The 24,624-nt window shown below is 35.0% G+C and overlaps 1 pseudogene; it reads left to right on the forward strand.

Moving 5' to 3' along the window:
- The first annotated feature begins 14,311 nt into the window (after positions 1-14,311).
- Positions 14,312-17,647, forward strand: LOC133832538 (linamarin synthase 2-like; annotated as a pseudogene).
- The last annotated feature ends 6,977 nt before the right edge of the window (positions 17,648-24,624 follow it).

Genomic DNA, 24,624 nt, shown 5'->3' on the forward strand with positions numbered 1-24,624 from the left:
GGAGAAGCGGGAAAGGTGGATAGCTTGACTCTAGCTCGAGTATTCACCTTGACTGAGGCAGAGGCTGAGGTTAGTCCCTCAGTAGTGACAGGTCAGCTTTCTAGTGCTAGCTTTCCTTTTACAGTATTGATTGATTCTGGTGCTACACATTCTTTTGTTTCTAGTAAAGTGATTGATAGACTGTGTAGACCTAGTGAGTATCGGACTGCGGGGTTCGGAACTTTGTTGCCTACAGGGGAGCTGGTAGTCTCTAGGAGGTGGATTAGGGCACTGCCAGTGATGGTTGATGGTAGGGAACTTTCGGTGGATTTGATTGAATTAGATTTTGGAAACTTTGATATGATTCTAGGAATGGATTGGCTAGCTAGGTATGGGGCTACGATTGATTGTAGGAGGGAGATGGTTACTTTTGAGCTGGAGGGCGAGGACCCTTTTGTCTTTGTGGGTGCGGTGTCTGGACCCCGCATACCTATGATTTCAGCGTTGAGAGCCAGAGACCTGTTGCAGGGGGGATGCATAGGTTTTCTGGTTAGTGTGATGGATACCACCAGAGCTATGACGACAGGGCCGGGCAAGACCAGACTAGTGTGTGAGTTTTTGGATGTCTTCCCTGAGGATTTGCCAGGATTGCTGCCGCGTAGGGAGATACAGTTTGAGATTGAGTTGGCACCGGGAACAGAACCATTATCCAGGACACCATACAGGATGGCACCAGCAGAATTGAAAGAGTTGAAGATATAGCTACAAGAACTTCTGGATTTGGGGTTTATCAGGCCTAGCTACTCTCCATGGGGCGCACCGGTACTATTTGTTAAATAGAAGGACGGGACTCTGAGGATGTGCATCGATTACAGAGAATTGAACAAGCTGACTATTAAGAATAAGTATCCTCTGCCAAGGATTGATGATTTATTCGATCAGCTGCAAGGTAAGACGGTGTTCTCAAAGATTGATCTTCGATCTGGTTATCACCAGCTGAGGATCAAGGATGAGGATATACCAAAGACGGCTTTCCGGACGCGTTATGGGCATTACAAGTTCTTGGTCATGTCTTTTGGTTTGATCAATGCCCTAACATCTTTTATGGATCTGATGAACAGGGTGTTCAAGGACTTTTTGGACCAGTTCGTCATTGTCTTCATCGACAACATCTTGGTATACTCCAGTTCAGAGGCAGAGCATGAGCAGCATCTCCGACAGGTTTTACGGAGGTTAAGGGAGCATCAGTTATACGCCAAGTTTAAGAAGTGTGAGTTTTGGCTACCAGAGGTGACCTTTCTTGGACATATAGTTGGGGCATAAGGGATTAAGGTGGACCCATCCAAGGTAGAGGCGGTTAGAGATTGGCCGAGGCCGAGGAATGCCTCGGAAGTGCAGAGTTTCCTTGGGTTGGCTGGTTACTACAGGTGGATTGTAAAGGGGTTCTCGAAGATTTCTTCGCCGATGACAGAGTTGACAAGAAAGAATCAGAAGTTCGTCTGGTCAGAGAAGTGTGAGAATAACATCCAGGAATTGAAGCGACGACTTATCTCTGCGCCCGTGTTGAGTCTTCCTTCAGAGGAAGGGAAGTTCGTGGTTTACTGTGATGCATCGAGGTTGGGTTTAGGCTATGTGCTGATGCAGAATGAGAAAGTTATAGCAAATGCATCCCGACAGCTGAAGGAGTATGAGCAGAGGTATCCGACTCATGATTTGGAGTTAGCGGCAGTTATGTTTGCACTGAAGGTGTGGCGTCATTATCTGTATGGAGAGAAGTGCGAGATCTACATGGATCATAAGAGTCTGAAGTATTTCTTCATGCAGAAGGATCTGAATATGAGGCAGAGATGTTGGTTGGAGTTGGTTAAGGATTATGATTGTGATATCCTTTATCACCCTGGGAAAGCCAACGTGGTGGCAGATGCGTTGAGCCGGAGGGGCCCAGGACAGTTGTATAGTTCTACTCAGATCTCGAGAGAATTGGCTGATGAGATGATTAGGGCAAAGATAGAACTGGTGGTAGGCAAGTTAGCCGATATCACTTTGCAGTCGACCCTGTTGGAGCGGATCAAGGAGGGTCAGTTGGTGGATGTGCATTTGCAGGATAGTAGGCAGCATGCCTTAGCGGGGACAGCTAAGGATTATTCAGTTTTAGAGACAGGTTTACTCCGATATCAGGGACAGATATGTGTTCCGGCAGATGAGGGGATTAGGCGTGAGATATTGGATGAGTCCCACACTACGCCGTACTCACTTCATCCGGGTACCATGAAGATGTATCAAGATCTACGGACATTATTCTGGTGGCCCGGGATGAAGAAGGATGTAGTTGAGTATGTATCTAGATGTTTAACCTGTCAGCAGGTTAAGGCTGAGCATCAGCGACCAGCGGGATTGCTGCAGCCTTTGGGTATCCCAGAGTGGAAGTGGGAGGATATTACGATGGATTTCGTGGGAGGATTACCCAGGACAGTTGGACTTCATGACTCGGTGTGGGTGATAGTGGACAGGTACACCAAGTCAGCTCATTTTCTACCAGTGAGGTCAACTTATACTGTGGAACAGTATGCAGAGCTGTATGTGAGGGAGATAGTTCATCTCCATGGGGTTCCAAAGTTTATTGTGTCTGATCGAGACCCTATCTTTACCTCTAAGTTCTGGGGAGCTCTGCAAAGAGCCATGGGGACTCAGTTGAAGTTTAGCACAGCTTTTCATCCTCAAATGGATGGACAGTCTGAGAGGACGATCCAGGTACTGGAGGACATGCTTAGGGCATGTGTGATTGATTTTGAGGGTTCCTGGGGTAAGTATCTTCCCTTGCTTGAATTTTCATATAATAACAGTTATCAGTCCACGATTGGAGTGGCTCCGTATGAGATGTTATATGGAAGGAAGTGCAGATCGCCTATTCACTGGGATGAGATGGGTGAGAGAAGATATTTGGGGCCAGATATGGTTCAGAAGACTAATGAGGCCATTGAAGAGATTCGAGCTAGAATGCTTGCCTCGTAGAGTAGACAGAAAAGCTACGCTGATCCTAAGCGTAGGAACGTGGAGTTCCAGGTTGGGGACCACGTGTTTCTGCGAGTTTCACCGTTGAGGGGTGTGAGGAGGTTTGGGGTGAAGGGCAAGCTGAGCCCTCGGTTCGTTGGACCCTTTGAGATCCTAGAGAGGGTTGGGCAGGTGGCTTATAGGCTGGCCTTGCCACCGTCCTTATCAGGAGTTCATAACGTGTTTCACGTCTCTATGTTGCGGAAGTATGTTTCTGATACAACACATGTGCTGAGACATGAGGACTTGGAGCTGCAAGTAGATTTGTCCTATGAGGAGAGACCAGTTCAGATCTTGGATCGGAAGAAGAAGGTTCTGCGGAATAAGACGATTTCGTTAGTGAAAGTATTATGGAGGAATAGCAAGGTCGAGGAAGCGACCTGGGAGCTAGAGACGGCGATGCGGGATCAACATCCCGACTTATTCAGGTAAATTTCGGGGACGAAATTCTCATTAGGAGGGGATAGTTGTAACGACCCAAATTCGCTAATAAGGCTTAAGGGCCTTGATAAGTGTGCCAGGAGGGAATTAATGGAATAATTGTGATTTAATGAGTAATTATATGTCTAATAATGTTTATATGATATTTGGTTATATTATGTGGTAATATGATATGTGAGGTATGTGAGAACCACATTATTATGTGGACAGGTTCGCTGAGCACGACTCAAGACAATTCTAGGGCCAGATAGTGGGAAAAGTCACAACGGGGCTTAAGATATGACTTTGGACAAGTCAGGGGTACTTTCTGATAGCGGGTAGCAATTTGGACTATTGGGTCATGAAAATAAATATATGGAGATATATTTGAGGTTAGAATGTCTAGGCGGGAATAATGGGGGATTTTACCATTTTGGCCTCGGGGACGGTTCCGGCACCCCGAACCTCGGGATTAACTTAATATGTTAGATAGACTTAAGAAAGCCTTTAGAAGAAAAACACAAACCGACTAAACACTTAGTCTCAGCTCTCTCTCTCACGCTTAAGGGAAAACAAAGGAGAGGAAAAGGAACACAGAAAACATGGGAAACAAGTTGGGATTTCTGAGTTTGGTGGTGAGAATTTGGAGGTTTAGCTCAGGGGAAATCAAGGAACTAAAGTAGGGATTAAGGTAAGCATCTAATTCTATTTTCTGTGGTTGAATTCTGAGTTCTAGCTGGGTTTTAGTTAAGTGCTGAAACAAGTAAAGTTTTGATGTTCTAAGGCAGAATTAAGAAGGAAAAACTTGGAAGCTTAGCTTGTCAACAACTTGGTGAAGTGATTCTACAGCAGAGGTAAGTTTTAACTCCAAGTTTAGAGGTTTTAAATTGGGTTTGAGTGGCTGGTTTGAGTGTTTGTAGCACTTGGGTTTCAGAAATGGAAAGGAGGAGATTAGAGTGTGTTAGGCTGTGTTTTCTTGGGAATTATGTTGTTTAGATCATGCTAAAGAAGTTGGGAATTAATTGGTTAAGAGTTGGGGAAGTTTTGGGATGGTTTAAGGTAAGGTTTTGAGCTTTGAAATGGTGTAAAAACTGGGTTCGAAGGGGAGGGCCACGACTCTGTTCTAGAGCGTTGCGGCCCTAGCATGTAAAGAAGCCAAGGGGACTCGACCAAGGGGGCGCGCCGCGGCGCCCAAAGCAAGGGTCGCGGCGCGTGTGTGGTTCAGTGAGGGAATAGGTTCTGTTTTGGGGAAGGGCCGCGGCTAGGCTTTGGGGGCCGCAGCCCTTGGTTGCACACTTGAGATTTTGAGGGTTTTAAGCACGGGTGAGTGGTCTAGTGTGCTCGGGTTTGGTTTCACCACCGTGCTTGGTGGAATTAGGAGTCACGGGAGTTAGTTTTGTAACTGGAAACCTATATTTGAGTATTTATGAAACCCTATACTTTGGTTGTGGCTAGGTGATAAAAGCTTAGGCTCGGGAACGGATCGTGCTTGAGGGGCGTTGCTCGTAATTCGATAACCGTACAGACTAAAGGTAAGAAAACTGCACCTGGTTGGATATATGTGATGGGACTAAGGGCTCCCTACTGTAGAAGCTTGAAAAGATGGTATTATGCCATGCAAGCCATTTAGTGAACCAACAGCCTAAGGGTGCCAAGGGTCTCACTAGCGCATAGGGCGCGGCTCGGCCACTGGTAGCCGATGACAGCTTAATATGCACTGAGCTTGGTATAAGCAGGCCAGAGTCAGTGGGTTAAACAGAGGGTGCTGTTTAAGTCGTCGGCCCTGGGTATTATGTGATATGAATATTATGTGTGATAGAATGTATCCTGTATTGGACTGTATATGCTGAATATCTGTTGTGGAATATCTGATGAATATACATGCTTACTGAGCTATTTGTCTGTTATTGTTGTTTGAGTTATCTATGATGTTTTCTTGCTGGGCCTTGGCTCACGGGTGCTACGTGGTGCAGGTAAAGGCAAGGGCAAGTTAGATCAGCCCTGACTGGAGAGCTCAGCGAGCGGAATGTACATAGCCAGGTGCTTGGCCGCCACGGTTGAGGTTTAGTCAAGAACGTGGAACCTGAAGACTATCTGCTTTGCCTTAGTATGGCTAGTGGTTACTCATGTACTTTTGGGAGTCTGTAAACTTTCTTTAACTTCGTTTTTGTATCGGATCCCATGTTACTACAGTTTAAATATGTTAAAAGAATCTTTTAAGACCAAAACCTTTTTAACCTTAGATCCTACATGTTTAGTGACACGTTTTCAAATGAATGACTTGACTAGCAAGTCCAACACCTTTATAAGTACACAGTGTAACGGTCTTGGCTATCTAGGGCGTTATAGCTGGCATTGTCTTTGTGATGTCGTCGAGAGGCCTGATACATTACTCTTTTCATATTCTGGCTATATGCATCAATAATGTAGCAGAATACGAAGCATTTGCACTCAAAATGAAAATACAATCGTTGGAAGTATTTGGTGATTCGCTTTAGGTTATTAAACAAATGAGTGGCGAATTTGCAGTGAGGCATGAGAATTTAATCCCTTACCATGAAAAGGCTAAATACTTGCTTGCTCAATTTCAAGATATCATCCGAAATCATATCCCTAGATCAAAAAATGGTAAAGTTGATGCGTTAGCTAACTTAGCTGCATCGTTGACACTTCCTGAAGAAAGGGATATCCAAATTACAATAGGAGAACGCCATGTGCTACCTCAATCCACGGAAAGAGTTAAAGAGGAAAATACAGTCAACTTGATAACTTTCATGCACAATGCAAACGAAACTGACTGGCGCCAACCAATCAAAGACTACATCCAAAAGGGAGTATTGCCAGAAGACTTAAAAAAAAGAGTGGATGTAAGAAGAAGAGCGCCTCGATTTGTGATCTTTAATGACACATTATACAAATGCTCATTCGATGGGATATTGTTGAAATGTCTCTCAAAAGAAGAGACGACACAGGCACTTCAAGAAACTCATGCTGGTACATGTGGCGCTCATCAAGCTGGCCCAAAACTGTCAGCTCAATTAAAGCGGTTGGGTTACTATTGCCCTACTATGGTTCAAGATGCGATTAATTTCGCCAAATGCTATAAGTTATGCCAATTACATGGGGATTTCATCCACCAACCCCCTCAACCACTCCATCCTTCTATACTGTCATGGCCTTTCGAAACATGGGGAATGGACGTTATGGGTCCCTTTACACCACCTTCTTCCAAAGCCCACAAATACATCCTGGCCATTACAGATTACTTCTCCAAATGGGCTGAAGCTGTACCGTTAAAAGAAGTACAATCAAAGGATGTCGCGGATTTTATAAGGACTCACGTAATTTATCGATACAGGGTTCCTTAAAAAATTATCTCTGACAATGCCCTTTATTTCAAATGTAAGGCAATGGTCAAATTGATGGACAAGTACAAATTCAAGCACAGTTTTTTAGCTAGTTATAACCCGTCTTCAAATGGTCAAGCAGAAGCATTTAATAAGGTGTTATGAAAAATCATGAAGAAGACAGTGACAAAGAATAAGAGGGACTGAGACGAATGCCTCCCAGAAGCTTTGTGGGCTTATAGAACCACTGTAAGAACTGCGACTGGTTGTACACCTTATAACTTGGTGTTTGGGTCTGAAGTAGTTTTACCTTTGGCGGTTCAAATACCTTCATTAAGAATTGCTACTCAATTAATGACCCCAGATGAAAATGTGCAAGTCTGTCTAGCTGAGCTTGAAGTATTAGATGAAAAACAACTTGTTGTTCAACAAAAGCTCGAAATTTACCAAGCCCAGGTAGCTGGGGCATTCAACAAGAAAGTTAAATTCCGATCTTTTTCAGTTGGAGACCTAGTGCTTACTGTAAAAAGACCTGTTGTCATAACTAGAAGGATGAAAGGCAAATTTGAGGCAAAATGGGAATGACCGTATGTTGTCACTAAGGTCTTCCTAAGAGGGGCATATGAACTTTCAGATTCAGAAGGCCGATGAATTTACCCATGCGTTAACGAGAAGTTCATCAAAAAGTTCTACACTTAAACAAAAAGGTCTTTACCCAAGGTGTAGACTGCGCATTTAAAAGAAAGGAAAGTGTGCAATGAACTATGAAAGGCTTGATCCCACTCTGGGTACGTAGGCAATCTAGTTTATAACTAGGCCCAGCCACAAAAATAAAACAACTCATATTCCCCTTAAAAAAAAAAAAGAACTACGAATGGCTTGATCCCTTAAAAGGGTACGTAGGCAATTTAAACAAAAATTGGATGCAACCACAAAAATAAAAACAAAATATTCCTCCCTACAAAGGTATCAAAGTTCTAAAAGGTCTGAATGACAAAATATTATTAGTCCTCAAGGCTAATAAACAAAAAAAATAACAAAAACTAAAACTAAAACTAAAAGTTTTAGAAACAAAATGATTAGATCTTCAGACCATCTAGAGAAACAAAGTCAAAGCACCAAGTTTTTTCCAGAATTCTTCTTGTTGAACCTTGAGTGTCGTTTTTGCCCTTTCCGCTTCATAGCATTTTTCCACACCAGCTTGGTCCTTTGATTGACTTATCTCCTCAGCAAGATGTTGATGTTTCTTCAAAGAGTCATTAAGACTAGAAAGATCTTCTTCAAACGATGCTTTTTCAGCTTCAAACTTAGCTCGTCGTTGTTGTATGTCCAGTTCTGCTGCAATAATCTCTGCCTCCTCTGTTTTAAAATCTTCAAAGGCCCTTGTCTTGTTGGAGAAGGATATAGACACATGATTCATAGTTGCCGAATTGTCTTCATCACGACGAAGAAGGTCATGGATAAGAGATTCATCAAGGTTAAGGGCACTTTCAACAAGTTGGGTAGAAGCGACAAATTTTTCTTTTACCTCAAACGAATCATTGACAGAGTCAATAAACCATGTAATCTCTGCTGAGTTACATTTAGACTTCTCACAAATGGTACTCAATATGTCAATTTTTGAGTCCATTTCAGCACGATGTCTTGAAATATCATCTGCTAGCAAAGAAGAAGATAACAAACAGAGAATGTATTTCATGATATCAATCACAAACCTTTTGGTATACTCATTTAAATGGGAGTTGGTGATTGCTGAAGCTGACATTGTCGATACCGGACCTAGCAGAGGAATAGTTGGATGAGGAATAGGTGGATCTGGTGGAACAACGAGCTCTTGTGAAACAATTGGTTCTGCTGAAATAGCATCTCCAGGTGACACCCCATCATCAAACCAAATATGAACATGATCATCAGACCCATCAAAGTCAAAAAGTTCCTCAACTATGGAGCTAGAGGTGTCAAAGCAACCATCAGATGGCATGATCCCTAAATCCTGAGTATCTAGGAACGAAACACTTTCATTATGACTACGATCATCATGCTTTGCATGCTTTACTCTTTTGAAATATGGATCTAAAGTATCGTCACTATCTGATTCTCTGTCAGCATAACTAGCATTGGCGAAGTCATCAGTCTGGGAAGTACGTTTCACAAAAACCTCATCAAGGGTGGAGTAAATTTCACAGATGTCCTGGATTACGTACTTCGACTCGTCCTCTTCGTAGGGTTGTGTTAATTCTGTATATATCATCTTGACAGATCTCCCTAAGTACGGGAGGCTACTCATCACCCACCATGTACATTGACCTATACGAGTAATCTTAGGTTTATGAAAACGAATGTTGGTATTCCTCCTTAAAATCAAAACCCAAGCTTTGGCGATATCTTCTATTTCGCATTGCGTCCTCCTAGGGACACTCAAGCAAAAGTTCTTTGAGGGAACACCTTGGTCAAAACTAAATTGGCGAGCAAATCTGTTGGGATAATAAGGCTCCATATATATATATATATATCACTGCCAACTCTCACGGGTTATAAAGCAGAGCACATTGACATTAAAAATTCAAAATTTTCATCAGACAAACCTTCATTATCCATTCAGTCATGATCTTCCTCTGAAGGGAAATAATATGGTCGGTGAATAACATAATCCTCCCCCCTCAAAATATGTCTAGCCCTATTCAAAGTCTGGTATCTAGCAGGAACCCCAGCATATTTACTCAAATGAGGCAAACTGGGAGTAAGATCTCAACCACGATAAAGATCACGAAAGTGCTCAGCTAACCACCTCAACACATAATGCACAGGTAAAAAACCTTCACCTCGTTCTTGACTATGTAATGCAGAATTATATAAAGCACGATATATATAGCCCAAGATAGAAGGTGCAAGTGAAACTCTGACTCCATGTGCCATTACTGAAGCCATATAAAAAGATTCAGGTCTAATGTTTTGGACCGGGGTAGGAAAAACAAAGCGGCTTAGCCATAAATACAAGAATGCTGCAAGACCACCCTCTTTCGATACATTCAAGGGGATAAAACGAAGATCATAAACTTCACCAATGTTCTGCTGGCTAAATTTTCGAGAGGTCTTAACAGTTGAGTTCATTTTTACCCCTTCAAAGATAATTGGCCCTCGATAAAAAAATTCAATCCATTGCTTCCAGGATACACCCATACCCTTAGAACGATTATATGCACCCTTGTTTTTTAGGTAATCACATATTTGGGCATGGATTCTTAAAAGCTCCACAGTAGTGGAACAATATGTGTCATCACTCACCAACTTTTCATTAAGAGGGATGAACTCTTCATAAGGAACTCCTAAAATGGGCAAACCACTACTAACCTTCAAATCATATAAAGAAATACCCATCTCACCACTACTATGATGGAAGGTGTTAGACAAAGGACCCCGAAGTTCTGAAAAAGCTCTCCAAACATGAAAAACCCATAAGACAGGGTACCTGGACACAAAAATGGCACCGTAAAACCCAGCTTTGTTCAAAACGCTTTGGTGGTGGAGCAACACCTGTTCGGTCCACTCCATGAGGCACCGTATAAACTCGGCTCGCCCCCGAAAGACAAAATTGTTATTTGATTTCCTGTCCTTTAAATAATGATAAAGACCTGGAAAGAAATCTTCACTCACTTGGTAAGCCAAATCCCCATCCTCTTTATTATCAACATCTCCTAAGACATTTGCTCGAAAAATGGCACCGTAACCTCTAACACGGTGAACGGCGTTATCATCATCCGAAGAATGGTATCTCAAGTCCCCTGAACTGACAACCTCAATCTTAAAAAGAGAGATAGGATCCTGGTGGTTATTAGATGCCTGAACTTCTGTTAATGACATAGAACGATGATAACGTGGCCCAATCTTGACTTCTGTCCCAAATTCATCCGGTGCTCTTTGAGAGTCTAGAGCCCCAAACGTAAACATACTGCACAAGAATCAAAATGTAGTATGTCAAACTAAAGAATATAGAAAAAAATTCTCAAGCAAGGTACGTTTACATAAATGACACGCACTTGCTTGAGGGGGCATCTGTTGAACAAAAAAAAAGCAATAAATTATTTTTATTTTTAATATATAAAAATTTCCTTTATAATGCATTTAAAACATGAAAGGAATATTTAATTATTAAAATAATAATATATAAAAAAAAAGGGATGAGTCAGTCAAGATAAAAAAGCAAATAAAGGAGATATTTTCTCCACTTCCACCACTTTTACATTGAGTGGGTTTTTATAAAAATAAAAATAATAAAATAAAAGACTCTAAAAAGGGAGAGAGCAGAACAGTTACAGGATTTTTGTTTTGGGGCAAAGAAAATTGATACGCAAGAGTGAACCAGAAAAAAAATCCAAAAAAGAAAAACACTGCATATTCTAAAGTCTTCTTTCAAGCTTTACAAAGGTAAGTGAAGATTCATAAAATAGATCTATATCTTCTTCTTTTGACTCTTTTATTTTCAATCTATTGTGATTAAGAGTCATTCTAATATCTTTTGATTCACTAGACTTCAGAAAATAAGTTGATGTGATATATAATCAAAGGGGAATGGAAAAGACTAATATTTTTATGTTGCCAATTTCATCATGGATTCTTATATTTCTCTTTGATTCATTAGAGTTCAGAAAATAAGTCAACATGTGATACATAATCAAATAGAAAAATATGATTTTTTTCATGGTGTTATGCTGCCCGATTTATTGTAAATCTTTATGGTTTCCCTTTGGTTCACTAGACTTCCGAAAATAAGTCAATATGTGGTACATAACCAAAGGAAAGAATAAGAGATTTAAAGAAATTGTCATGCCGCCAAAATTATCACTAAGTGTGGGTTTTAATGAAAAATAATAAGAGCAATAGAAAACTTGGTTGAATAATTAAATACCTCCTAAAAGGAAAACACCCTGAGCCAAAAAGATGTAAAACTAACCCAGTCGATTGATCTATTCAACCAAATTCACTCTTTGATGAAACGAAAATTGCCGGCGTAAACCTCTCTATCAAAGTCAGATGTAAAATTAATGACTACGTATATATGCATATATATGTATATATTAACATGACTACGTATATATGCATATATATGTATATATTAACATTTGTGAAGAAGAGGAAATCATGATTCATGTATATGCGTATGCTATGATAAACAAAAATGTTGAATCATCGTGATAAAAGAAACAAAACAAAGAATTCTGACTCATTCGTGTCCAGTCGCATGCCTCTATTTCAAGAATTAACATGTATTATATATATTTAACTGTCAAATATATATATATCCGTATGTAATGTTCAATCATGGCATTAAGTTATATGTGATATATGCCTATTCATGGCATTGCTCACGTGAGCAATAAAAAGAGATGAGAGAATAGGTGGCTTACATTCAAGGTGTATGTAAAACTTTGTATCAAATCCCAAAGTCCCAAGAGAGTCCCACGACTAGCTGATTGAGGAAAGAAAAAAACTTGTGTATTGTAAAGAAGGGTCAAGAAGAAACCATAGTCATATATTTACATGTAATTGACTTTCTTATTAGTAAATAAATTTAAAAAAACTGCATATGTATATTAACAGTGAGACGTAAAACATAAATCTCAATATATATATATATATGTATTAATGTAAAGAACAAAGAATCTACTGTAATTACTCACTCGATGGTGATACGGAAGTATATGCATATGTGCATAAAAGAGAATTTACTCGGCACGAAGCCTTTCGTGGGTAATATGGTTTACTCGGTAACTAATGAGGGCCAATTTATATATCTCTTAATTTGTTTCTATACGCAGAAATTCAGGGGATATTATCTTAAGATGGTTCATGATATTTCGATTCCTTAATTTAAATCTAAAGTGAGATTTAAATTATATGATAGAGATATCGGATTTATCAAAATCGTATTCAAAAAACTGTTCTCACAATTCAATTCATAATTTAAATTTAAACTTGAATTATGAGACATGATCCGAATGAGACAAGTAATTATTCTTTTAGGATAATTAATTAAAATATCAGTCAAATAATCTCTTTATTTTAAAAATAAATAAATAAAGTGATTTCAAGACTAAATTTGTCACAAAGTGATAAAATTCCAAAGCCATACAAAATGGTATAAAATTCCAAATGAGCTCATCAAAATCAATTCAAATGATGAAATATCATTCCAAAATTTCAAAGTGGTCATTAACCTCACAAAATCTCAAAAATGGTAATTTTACCTCAAAATTAAAAGTGCACTAAAATTCAAAGCCATAATAAATGGTATCCCAAAAAGAGGCCATTCACCTCTTAACTTTAAAAGCATCACAAAGATGCTCTTCAACTACGTTTGACTTGATTCCTATAAAAGGACACGTAGACAACTTAGTTGCTGAAGCTATGTGCAGTCACAAAATACCACAAAATTCTCAAATATCAAACACGACTCTCAAAATTCCATAAAAGGTCATTTACCTTGGAATTTTTCCTAACTACCAAAACACTAAATGATTCCATGAACGGACATTTCACAGAATTTCACAAATCTCTAAAAATGCCATGAATTCCTATGAATGATCATTTACCGGAATTCGTCTACTCATTTTCCAAAATAACTAACTAGAACTACAAGTGACTTGATCCTTCATAAAGAAGGTATATAGGCAGCTCATTCAGTCAAATTTACTAACTGCAGTTGCAATTCCAAATTCTTCAAAATTTTCCCAAAATTACACAAGTACTTAATATCATCATAATTGGAATCAAAATGTATTCCTTTAAATAAAAAGGGCAGTAATTAAGAGGTTATTCTTATAATCTTAGATGAGTCGAACTCAAATTAATAAACTCTTATGCTATAAAATTGGTATAGGTAAAACTGTGTTTAACATTAATTTTAATATATTAAATTTGAAATTTTTATTTAACACTTTATTTGAATATTATTACCAAACAAAAAGAAAACTAGAAAAGTAGGACAATAAGATACATAGGGGGAATAAGTAATGATAGGTGCACCTAAAATATGTAACAAAAAAATATCAGTGAGTTTCAATTTTGATAAATGTGATTAGTTATGCTAAATTATCACATCAATATTTTGGTATATAATTTAAGTGCACATATCATATGAAAAGAACCTAAAAATATGAAATGGTATCTTTATATTAGTGAGAAGTGAGAAGTGCTAACAACAACCTCCTATTTCAATCTCTTAATTAATCTCTGCATCTGAAAACACATGTCAGAGTATTTTTTTTTCCAATTTTTTTTATGATGGTGTTCGTTGTATTTACAATACATTTACTGTAAATTTTCGAAAAATTCTGAATAGTTTACACTGTCGAAAACAAGTTTATATTTTTTTTTAACATTTGTAGTAAACTCGAATATCAAGAAATATCTAAAACTTTGTTTTTGACACTAAACTATTAAAAAAAATTGAAAATTTGTAGAAAGAATGTTGCAACTACAGCACACCGCAATGAAATTAAATTGGAAAAAAAATACTCGGAAGAAGTTGACTAAAAGGTTAAGGTTGACCATAGCATCTTTGTTGAATTCTTATTGGGGTATTATACTTCTTGTACATTCTCATTCCATCCCTTAACATTTTAATCGTTTTATACAATAAATTAATGACTAATCTCAAGTTGACTTTAGCCGTAGCCTGTTTCTCGAGGACTTTTTTTAAAAAATAAAAAAATAAAAATCTAAATGCAGACCTTAGTGTACCCCAATCATTGGGTAGCATGTACCATAAATACTCCATATCATTAATAAGATTTCTCTTACGTCTTGAAACTTTCCTATCTATCATCTTTATTCTTTTCTTTCTTAGAAATATTTGCTTCCAAACATGGGATCAGTTAATGAGTCAAGGAAACCTCACGTTGTTTGTGTCCCATATCCAGCACAAGGCCATGTTACCCCATGATGCAACTAGCCAAGCTTCTACACTCAAGAGGCTTCCATGTCACCTTTGTCAACACTGAGTTCAACCACAGGCGCTTGATCCGGTCCGGAGGTCCGGATTTTGTGAAGGGTCTTCCGAACTTCGGTTCGAGACCATACCCGATGGTTTGCCTTACATGGACAAGGATGCCACCCAAGATGTCCCGGCTCTATGCGATTCAACAAGGAAAAACTGTCGTGCTCCATTCAAAGAGCTGCTCTTGAAGCTCAACTCCTCAACTGATCAAGATCAAGTGCCTCCTGTTACATGCATAATTTCTGATGCAGTTATGAGCTTTGGTATCAAGGCTGGCGAGGAGTTGGGGATTCCAGAGATTCAGTTTTGGACTGCCTCTGCTTGTAACTTCATGGAATACCTGAGTTATACTCATACTGAGCTTATTAATAGAGCCATTATTCCTTTCAAAGGTATTTCGCACTTTCTTAAGACCTCACTTGATCGATGCTAATATATTTGTTATACCCAGATTTCGAGCCATAAGAATTGTGACATCGAAAGCTGGATTCGTAATATCTGGAACACGTCTGAAGTTTAGGCATCGAGCCTGCGAAGAAGAGACGACTTCAAAGATAGTAGCCTCGGGATACTCACAAGCTCGAAAGACAGACCCCAAAGTACATCTGTTCTCGGGATGGCCTCGGATTAGGACTCCGAGCCTGACACCCGTATGAGCTCGAAGTCATGTGATCTCGGGAAGATGCTATAGCTCGAAAGTCAATAAGATACCTAGGTGAATAGGGCCTTGGCGATATAAGATATTAACTTTGAATATCTTGGTGAGTCATCAACGAGAGACGCGGTCCACATTGATTGCTATATATCCCCTATAATCAAGAGATATTAATTGTTCAGTTATACGCCCACTGATTTTCATGGAACGTTTCCTTATATATAGGATTACAGGCTTTGAATGCCATTAAATTCATTTGCATATACAAAATAACTTCCCGAACTATGTGGGATAGTATTCTGAAATCTTCTCTATAAATAGAGAGGTCATGCACCATTGTAAATGACCGAATTTTTGTGATCTTGAGAGAAACTCTGGAGAATTCATCTTTGAAGAATTTTCAGAGATCATCTTAAGTTTAATAACAAAGACTCGTGGACTAGGCAGATTTAACTGCTGAACCACGTAAAAAATCTCGTTTGTGTTATCATATTTCTTTAAGCCATAACTGATTATTGTTTTCGTGCTCTTATTTCACTGTGGACGAAAAACGGCGTCAACAATATTTGTTCCAAGCTTAACTATAGTTACCTTGAATATTTTGTGTTTCTTTCATTTTTAGGGTATTGTCTTCTTTGATAATCTTACTTTAATTTATTGTATTAAACACCATGAGACTTACTTTGGTGGGTTTTCTCTTAAAATGGTTCATTTTATGGCAAAAATAAAGTACGTAGCTGGCTAGTTGTTAATTTTAAGGTAAGGTCAAAGATTGAATAAGTTTGGGACATGCAGTCCAAAAAGAACGGCAGGACGAATTGTCTTTGTATTTTTCCAAGCCACCGAATATAATTTTTGACTGGAAATGATAACATCTGTCACATGCAGAATGTTTATGGATATAGACAAAATACCATTTGACTAAATTTCAATAAAACGATTGCTATGTCTTATTGAAGTCGCATAAAGTTGAGTAATGCAACATATTAAGCAGGGGATGCTACGTGTAATGCTTTTCTTGTTTTGTTAAAATTCCATGTTTTCGAGCATATATACTCAATTTGTTATACAGATATTGATTGTATTACCCTTAAACTCTTGCAAATTATTCAAAAAATCTAGTTAGTAATTTAGGGGATAGGGATAGACCAGAATTTCTAAGTGAACACATTTCAAGGATAATCCTAATCTTTATGGACTTGAGAATTTGGATCATAAAAGAAGTTAAAATTTGTTTAAGATAATATACACCTCAAATATCCTTCATCATGTGTTTTCAGATGAAACGTTCATGCAGGATGCTACACTTGACACACCAGTAGACTGGATCCCAGGCATGAAAGACATCAGGCTAAAGGACTTTCCAAGCTTTATGAGAACACAATCTTCGGACGATATAATGTTCGATTTCATGGGATCAGAAGCAAGAAACTGTCTGAAATCCGCTGCAATTATCTTCAACACATTCGATGAATTCGAACACGAAGTGTTAGAAGCAATCTCAGCCAAGTTTCCCAACATCTACACAATTGGCCCCCTTCCTCTGCTCAGCAGGCATATCCCAGCTGACAATCAACTCAAGTCACTGAACTCAAGCTTATGGAAAGAAGACTCAACATGTCTAGATTGGCTTGACCAAAAAGAACCCAATTCAGTTGTCTTTGTCAATTCAGATGTTGTAATGGGGAGTGATTCAGTAGCTTTGCTAGAAGAATTTTTCAATGAGATTAAGGGTATAGAGGACTACTAGTAAGCTGGTGTCCACAGATAAAAGTGTTGGAACATCCATCAGTTGTGGTTTTCTTAACTCATTGTGGCTGGAACTCTACTATCGAAAGTGTTAGTGCTGGTGTGAGTGTAATGTGCTGGCCTTTCTTTGCTGATCAGCAAACAAATTGCCGGTATGCTTGCACCACATGGGGGATAGGGATGGAGGTCAACAATGATGTCAAGTGCCATCAAGTTGCGGCGCTTGTGAAGGAGATGATGGAAGGAGATGAGGGGATCAAATTGAGAGAAAAGGCTTTGGAGTGGAAGAGCAAGGCTGTTGAAGCTACTGATACTGGAGGTTCATCTTATAACTCTTTTGATAGATTTTTTAAGGAGAGGCTCTCAATGTTTGAGTGTGATTGTGTTGTGTTTAACAAAAGATCCATTATTAAAATATGGAACATGTACCTTCGTTTGCTCTTATGTTGAATTTACTGAAAGAATAAGATTTTATATTTTTTACTTAGTCTCGTGAAACTATGGCTGCGTTTGGTGGTGCGTAGAATTTTAATACAGTTGATTGATATTAAATTATTTAAACATTAAAATTTATTTTACATATTTAGTTTATTTGTAAAATGATTTAAAGAAAAGTTTTTAAGTGATTGAAATAAGACCATTATTTTTTAATCAAATGAGACTGTTGGAAAGATTTGGACCATTTACTTCAATGTAAAATTAGCACTAAACATGAAATAAAGATAAATAAATTTTATCTATCTTACATCTAGTCTCGTACCTGGAGCCATCTGAACTTAATTTTCAAGTTATCCATTTAATTTCCTTCGAACTTGTTTGGTACAATAGAAAAGATCCTGGAATAGAATTTCTATGTAAAGTACGAGTAATGATATGTGCCATGAGCTAGCAAATTGGCTAAATATGACACGTGTCAGTACTCCAATCTAGTAGGTTAGAAATAAAATGATATTAGATGGTCATGATCATGTTACTCGCATGCAAAGGACAATAATAAAGAATGATCAAGTACAAAATAAATCATCGATCCACAATAAACTAGAGCATATTAAAGAGAGCCAGCTAAGGAGGAGTTGATCTTCATGGATATCACAAAAAATAAATTGCATATAACTTAAAAGACTATTAGTAATTGAATAATTGAATGGCATAGAAGACCTACCTGATTGATTCATTGAGATAATGTAAGTTGATAGTACAATACTATATACTAAGTCTTCCTTCTTAGATTTCTATTTCCAAAGCAGATTATTAATTCATACAATTGTGATGAGACAATACATATTTATAGAGTTAAGGAGGGGACCTAGCGACGAATCCTTAGTTGGACTGAGCCACCTTATCAAAGTCTTCAGTTAATTAGAAAACTCACATTTCTGCTTAAACTAGACTACTATCGATGTTAAACCCATTAATCAAGATAATTACTAAGGGGCACTACTGGTGCCCAACACCACAAGAATGTGACATCTATTGGTGCAATCAATTATCGGGTCCCACATATTTGAATTTTATAAGTATTATGAGGTATCGCAAACCAATTATTAGGTGTCACCTCATGTAGTGTTGGACATCTTAAGGTGTCAAATAGCAACACTCATTAATCAAAGATCACATAAAATTGCATGGGCTAAATAGACAAATAACTATTCATCAACCTATATTTTAATAAAACAATTGATTTTTTTTCATATTTATGGCTTTTCTTTGGTTGATTTACAAAAATATAGACATTTAATTTTTTTTATTTTTTATGATTTTTTTGATTTGGAAGTTTGTAATTATGAGATTTTATTTCCTATAAATTTGAAAAAATATATGATTATGCCATATTTATAATGATAATTATGTTTTCTTGGGTAATTTTGTCTTTTTCTTCTGCAATTTTTTAATTTTTTTCCTTTCATTTTTTAATTTTTTTCTAGCTTTCTATTTCCTTCTTTTTTTTCCTTTTTTTTCTGTCTATTTTTTGCTTCTCTTTCTTCTGCCATGTTTATTCTTCTTCGTATTTTTTTCTTTCAATTTTTCATTTCTCTCCCTTATTTTTTTCCGTTCATATTTTTTTTCTTTCATTTTTCTTTATATTTATTTAGTTTTGTTTCCTCCATTTTTTTCCTTCATATTTATATATATATATTTTCAGTTTTCTTTCTTTTTCCTTCTATTTTTTTTTTTCATTTTTTACTTCAGTTTTTTCTTCTTCTTTCTTCTTACTCATTTTCCTTCCATTTTATTTTTTCTATTTTTTTCACATATACATTAATATTACATAATTATTTTACTATTTCATTAATTATTATTGTACCTTTTTAGTATTTTTTTTCTACTATATATAAAAAACATCAAATCAATTTTTTTAGCCTTTTCTTTTTAAAGTAACCCTGATATAAACATCAAAATTTGAAAAAAAAAATAGATATAAAAACGTGAATGAGTAACTAGTTACCTTTATGAGAACATTCAAATCTAGAAAGAAAAAAAACTGATATAAAAACGTAAATGGGTAACCAATTACCCTAATGAGAACATCCAAATCTAGAAGAAAAAAATAGATATGAAAATTTGAATGGGTAACGAGTAACTCTGATAGGAACATCCAAATTTGGGAAGAAAAAAAATAGATATGAAAATGTGAATGAATAACCAGTTACCTTGATGAGAACATTCACTTCTGAAACTATATATATGATATAAAAACGAGAACGAGTAACTAGTTACCTTGGTGTGAACATCCAAATATGGAAAAAAAAACCATATATGTAAATGTGAATGTAATTAGTTACTTAACCAGACAAAGAAAAAAAATAGTCACGATAGAAGAAAAAGCTAGAACAAAAAAGCTGATTTTATTTTTTTAAATATAGTAAAAAAAATAAGTACAATAATAAAAACGATAACAAATAATGAAATAATTTGAGTTGAAGGTGTGACGACTGATTAAGAGGCTCTCTCCAAAAAGGAGGAGAAAGAAGATGTCATAGAGAAGAGAAGTTGAAGAGATGAAAACTGAAAATGGTAAAGTAAAAATGTATTTGTGCTTTTGAATTGTAACATTAAATTACGAAATAAATATTAAACAATATAAAAATAATAAAATAGATTAAGCTTTCTTTTTAAAATACTAAACTAATATTGTCTAATAAAATAAACAATCAAATTAAAAGGGATATTATATTTGCACCCCACAATTTGATTAAGAAATCAAAATTTTTTATTAAAAATTAATATATACTATAGGGATATTGGCGGCGATAATACCCAACTTTTTACAAAAGTTATACTTTAATACCTAAATTTTTTTTGTTGGTAATAATACATAAATCTACAATTTTGGTGCAACCGTTAGCACTCATCATTAACTGCCCGTTCAGTAGTTAAATCCACGTGACACGTTTTTATACTCGTAAATTTAGGTATTAAAGTGTAACTTTATAAATGATTTGAGTATTATCGCCACCAATATCCCTAAATTCTTTAAATACTATAAAAATCATTTTTAATTTTAAAAATTTAAAAGATTATTAGAAAGTAATTAATAAAACTAAAATATGCAAATTCGAAACAACCTAAATTAAAATTGGAACTCAAAATCATCTCAAAATCTATATTATTAATTAGTTTTTAACAATCTTTTAGATTTTTTTGAAATTTAAAATGATTTTTATAATATTTAAAGAATTAAATAATTTAGTCTAAAATCATCTCAAAATCAATATGTGCCACGTGGATACTTAATGCACAATTCACGGTGAGTACTAACAGTTGCAAAAAAATTATAAATTTAGGTATTACCGCAAAAGAAAAGAAATTAAAGTGTAACTTTTGAAAAGATTTAGGTATTATCGCCGTCAATTAAACTAATAAAAATGTACCAAGTGGATACTTAATGGACAGTTAACGGTGAGTACTAACAGATGCACAAAAATTATAGATTTAGGTATTATTATCGGAAAATAAATTTGGGTATAAAAGTGCAGCTTTTGAAAAATTTTGGGTATTATTGCCGCCAATATCCCTATACTATATATATTGTTTTTCAATTTATGCTCACATTTTTCTATTGTTTTTCTTTTTCGTATTCTAAAAATACATATAAATAATATATATTTTAAATAAAAATTAAAAATATATACATATATTAAAACATGTTAAAAATAAGAGTTTAATTTCTAAAATATTATACATTATTTAAAAAATATGAAAAAAAGTTGGATAAATTTTTTGAAATTAACGAAAATAAAGAATTAAAGAATGTGAAAAAAAATATTGAGCAAAAATGTTAAAAAGTATATTAAAAATTAATTTTATTTAATTATTGGGGTGCATATATATAGATATATATATTCTTGGGCTGCAAATAGAAATACGCAATAAAAAAATACTGAAATGACTAAAATAACTTCATAAATTAAATAAACTTAGTTAAGAGTAAAAATATAACATAAACTAACTTTTATACAAAAATATGATAAAAACAAAGTCCATAAATTTGAAAATTCTAAAAAAAAAACCATAAAATAAGTATTTTGAAAAAAAACCATATTTTTTTTAAATTTGTTAAAAAAAGCCATAAAATATGTAATTTCCTCATAAAACTATTTAAACATTAATGTAAGCCCATTAATATTTTGACATTCTCTTATTTGGGCTACATTAATTTTTTTAATGTATATATATATGGAAGACTTCTCAATGGTTACTACCCATAGACGGGTACTAACAATTATGATGATGTGAGAACATAGTAACTTGATATAGCAAGTCAACAACATGTAATATTTTTTTTCTCGTTAATTTTGAATTTAGTTATTATTTTTTTGCCATAATTAATGTTGTTTCCAACCAATGAGAGACACTAGCTGTATTTAGAATTTGACATGCATTTTAAAAATTAAAAGTTTGCAATATTATATTTTCATAATAAATACACGTTTCATTAGGTAACCCTTCCAAAATTTTGAAAAAATAAAAAATTATTTTTAGAAATATTAAGGAACAACTATAAATATGGACCATTAATCTTAATCCAATGGTTAATATTAAAGTAACCATTCATGAGTAGTAACCATTAAAAGTGCACCTACATATATATTTATATATATATATATATCAAAATAACTTTATTTATATAAAACCACTCATGAGTTGGATACCAAAACAAAACAACTTTGTGGCCACTTTATAATAAACAATAGTTTTTTGATAGCATCTAAAATAACCGCTCCTATTTAATATTTGATATTGAACTACGACAATCACTTTGCTTTCTAATCAACAAAAGACATTCATAATCACAAATACCAAAATATTAAATCAACATGGCTAATAAGTCTAGTAGTGTGGTAAAGAATTATGTACAATGTGTGATCAATAATATAACAGAATCTCCTTATCAATCCTAGATTTCACTGATACCGTGATGCTAATAAATAAGCCAGTGAAATTACATACTACTGATTAATAAATAAGTCAGTGTAATATCATTAAATTTGGTTAAGAAATAAGACAATATGATGTCCTTGTCATTAAGCTAATAAGCTCAAATGATGATAAACACAATATTATCAACCACATGCTTTCATTTCAATATTCTCGATAATATAACAAAACATAAATGAAAGCATAAAAATTAAATAATAAAAAAAAATATTGAAACACAAAGCAATCTATGTAGTTCATAATTTCAATAAGAAAATTAAAAATAATCATATATTCTAGTTGAACAATAGTTTTATGAAGAACAAGAATAAAGCAAACTCTCTCACTCACACAACCAAAGTGAAGAGTTTTTGGGATCACCAACTTGAACAAGATTTACAACATTTGTCCAGAAGCTTATTTCCCCCTATCTCAAGTACTAAGGGAACTCTCACAAATGAAATAACTTTCTGGAATAAATAAACATTTATGGTGAATTTCTAGCCAAGTGCTCTAGTGGATAAAAATTGATGTGTATTGCAAGTGAGCAATAGACTCCTATTTATAGAGTTTTGAGACACCTTTTGAATTTCAAATTCTACCAACCCCCATGCTTGTTATGAATGTTGAATTGGATGCACTACAACAATTTTACTTTTAATGACTCTCTATAATGACTTACACCAATGGTGTAAGTCATTAAAAGTATTCAGGGATATTTAAAGTCTAATGGTGTAAGTCATTAAAAGTTATTGTTGATGACTACCAAGGTAAGTCATTAAAAGTGGTGGGAGACGTTAATTGAAAAATATGAATATAAAATTATTTATTTATAAAATATCAGACTTGTAAGAGCATCTGACGTCTCCCCTGGGGAGACGTGCCACATGGGACGTCTCCCCAGGGGAGACGTTAGATGTCTGGCACGTCTTCCCAGGGAAGACGTTAAATGTTTGGCCTAATATATATATTCAGCCTTTCTTTCTTCTTCCACGAGCGCATGAACCAGAGGCGGAGAAGGGCGATTTTCTGGGCGATTTCAGGGCAATTTTTTTGATGATTTTGGCCGATTTTAGGCTATAAAGTCTCATTTGAGGTAAGTTTTTATTATTTATAAGTGTTGTATAATAGTTAGGATAATTTTCATGCTTATTGTCTCTAGTTATTAAGGAATTGATATTGGGATTTTAAGGTTTATGAGTTGCGGTTTTGGGTGATTTTTGGCTCAACAAAGTGGATTTAAAGCATATTTGATGTAGGATTTCAAGATTAAACAATGTATTATAGTTAGAATGGTATAAAAAATTATTTTTGTGCATTTTTTTAATATGATTTGTGGGTTTTATTAGAAATATTAGTTTAAAGTATGAAAAATAATTTTTATGTATATTTGAGATACTATATTGTTTAATTTTAAGATGATACCACATTATTTACTATTTTTAATTTTTTATTACTATTTAATCCGAAAATTATACATTTTTTAATTAATTTTTAATGTTTGTTAAGTATATATATGTAAATATGTTTTGCTAAAATGTATTTAATAATTGTCTAAAGTAAGAAAAATAATTTAATTTGAATTTTACATACAAAATAGTAATTCAAGTTTATAATGTTTATAATTTTTTTTAATTTATATTATTATTTAATTAGAAAATTATATATATTTGTAATCTTTATTAAAATTTAAGTAGGTTATTTATATATAGTTATGTTATTTTATTGATTTAGTAATCTTTTATTAATTAATTAATTAAAAATTTTAAGTTGTGGTTTTAACTGAGATTTTTGCTTTAAATTTTCGATTTCAAGCACACATTTGAGGTTTTAAAGTTTCTAAAATTTCAATAATAAATTATTGTTAATCTAATTATTTAATGAAGTTTGTTTATTAATATTTTATTTATTAATTAATTTAGTTTTGTAGGTTGTGAATTTAATAGCAAAGTGAAGTAAATTTGTTAGCAAGGACTATTAATTGCAAGTGGTACATACATTATCTTCTT

The sequence above is a fragment of the Humulus lupulus genome, chromosome 1 (genome assembly GCF_963169125.1).
Source record: "Humulus lupulus chromosome 1, drHumLupu1.1, whole genome shotgun sequence".
Taxonomy (NCBI): Eukaryota; Viridiplantae; Streptophyta; class Magnoliopsida; order Rosales; family Cannabaceae; genus Humulus; species Humulus lupulus.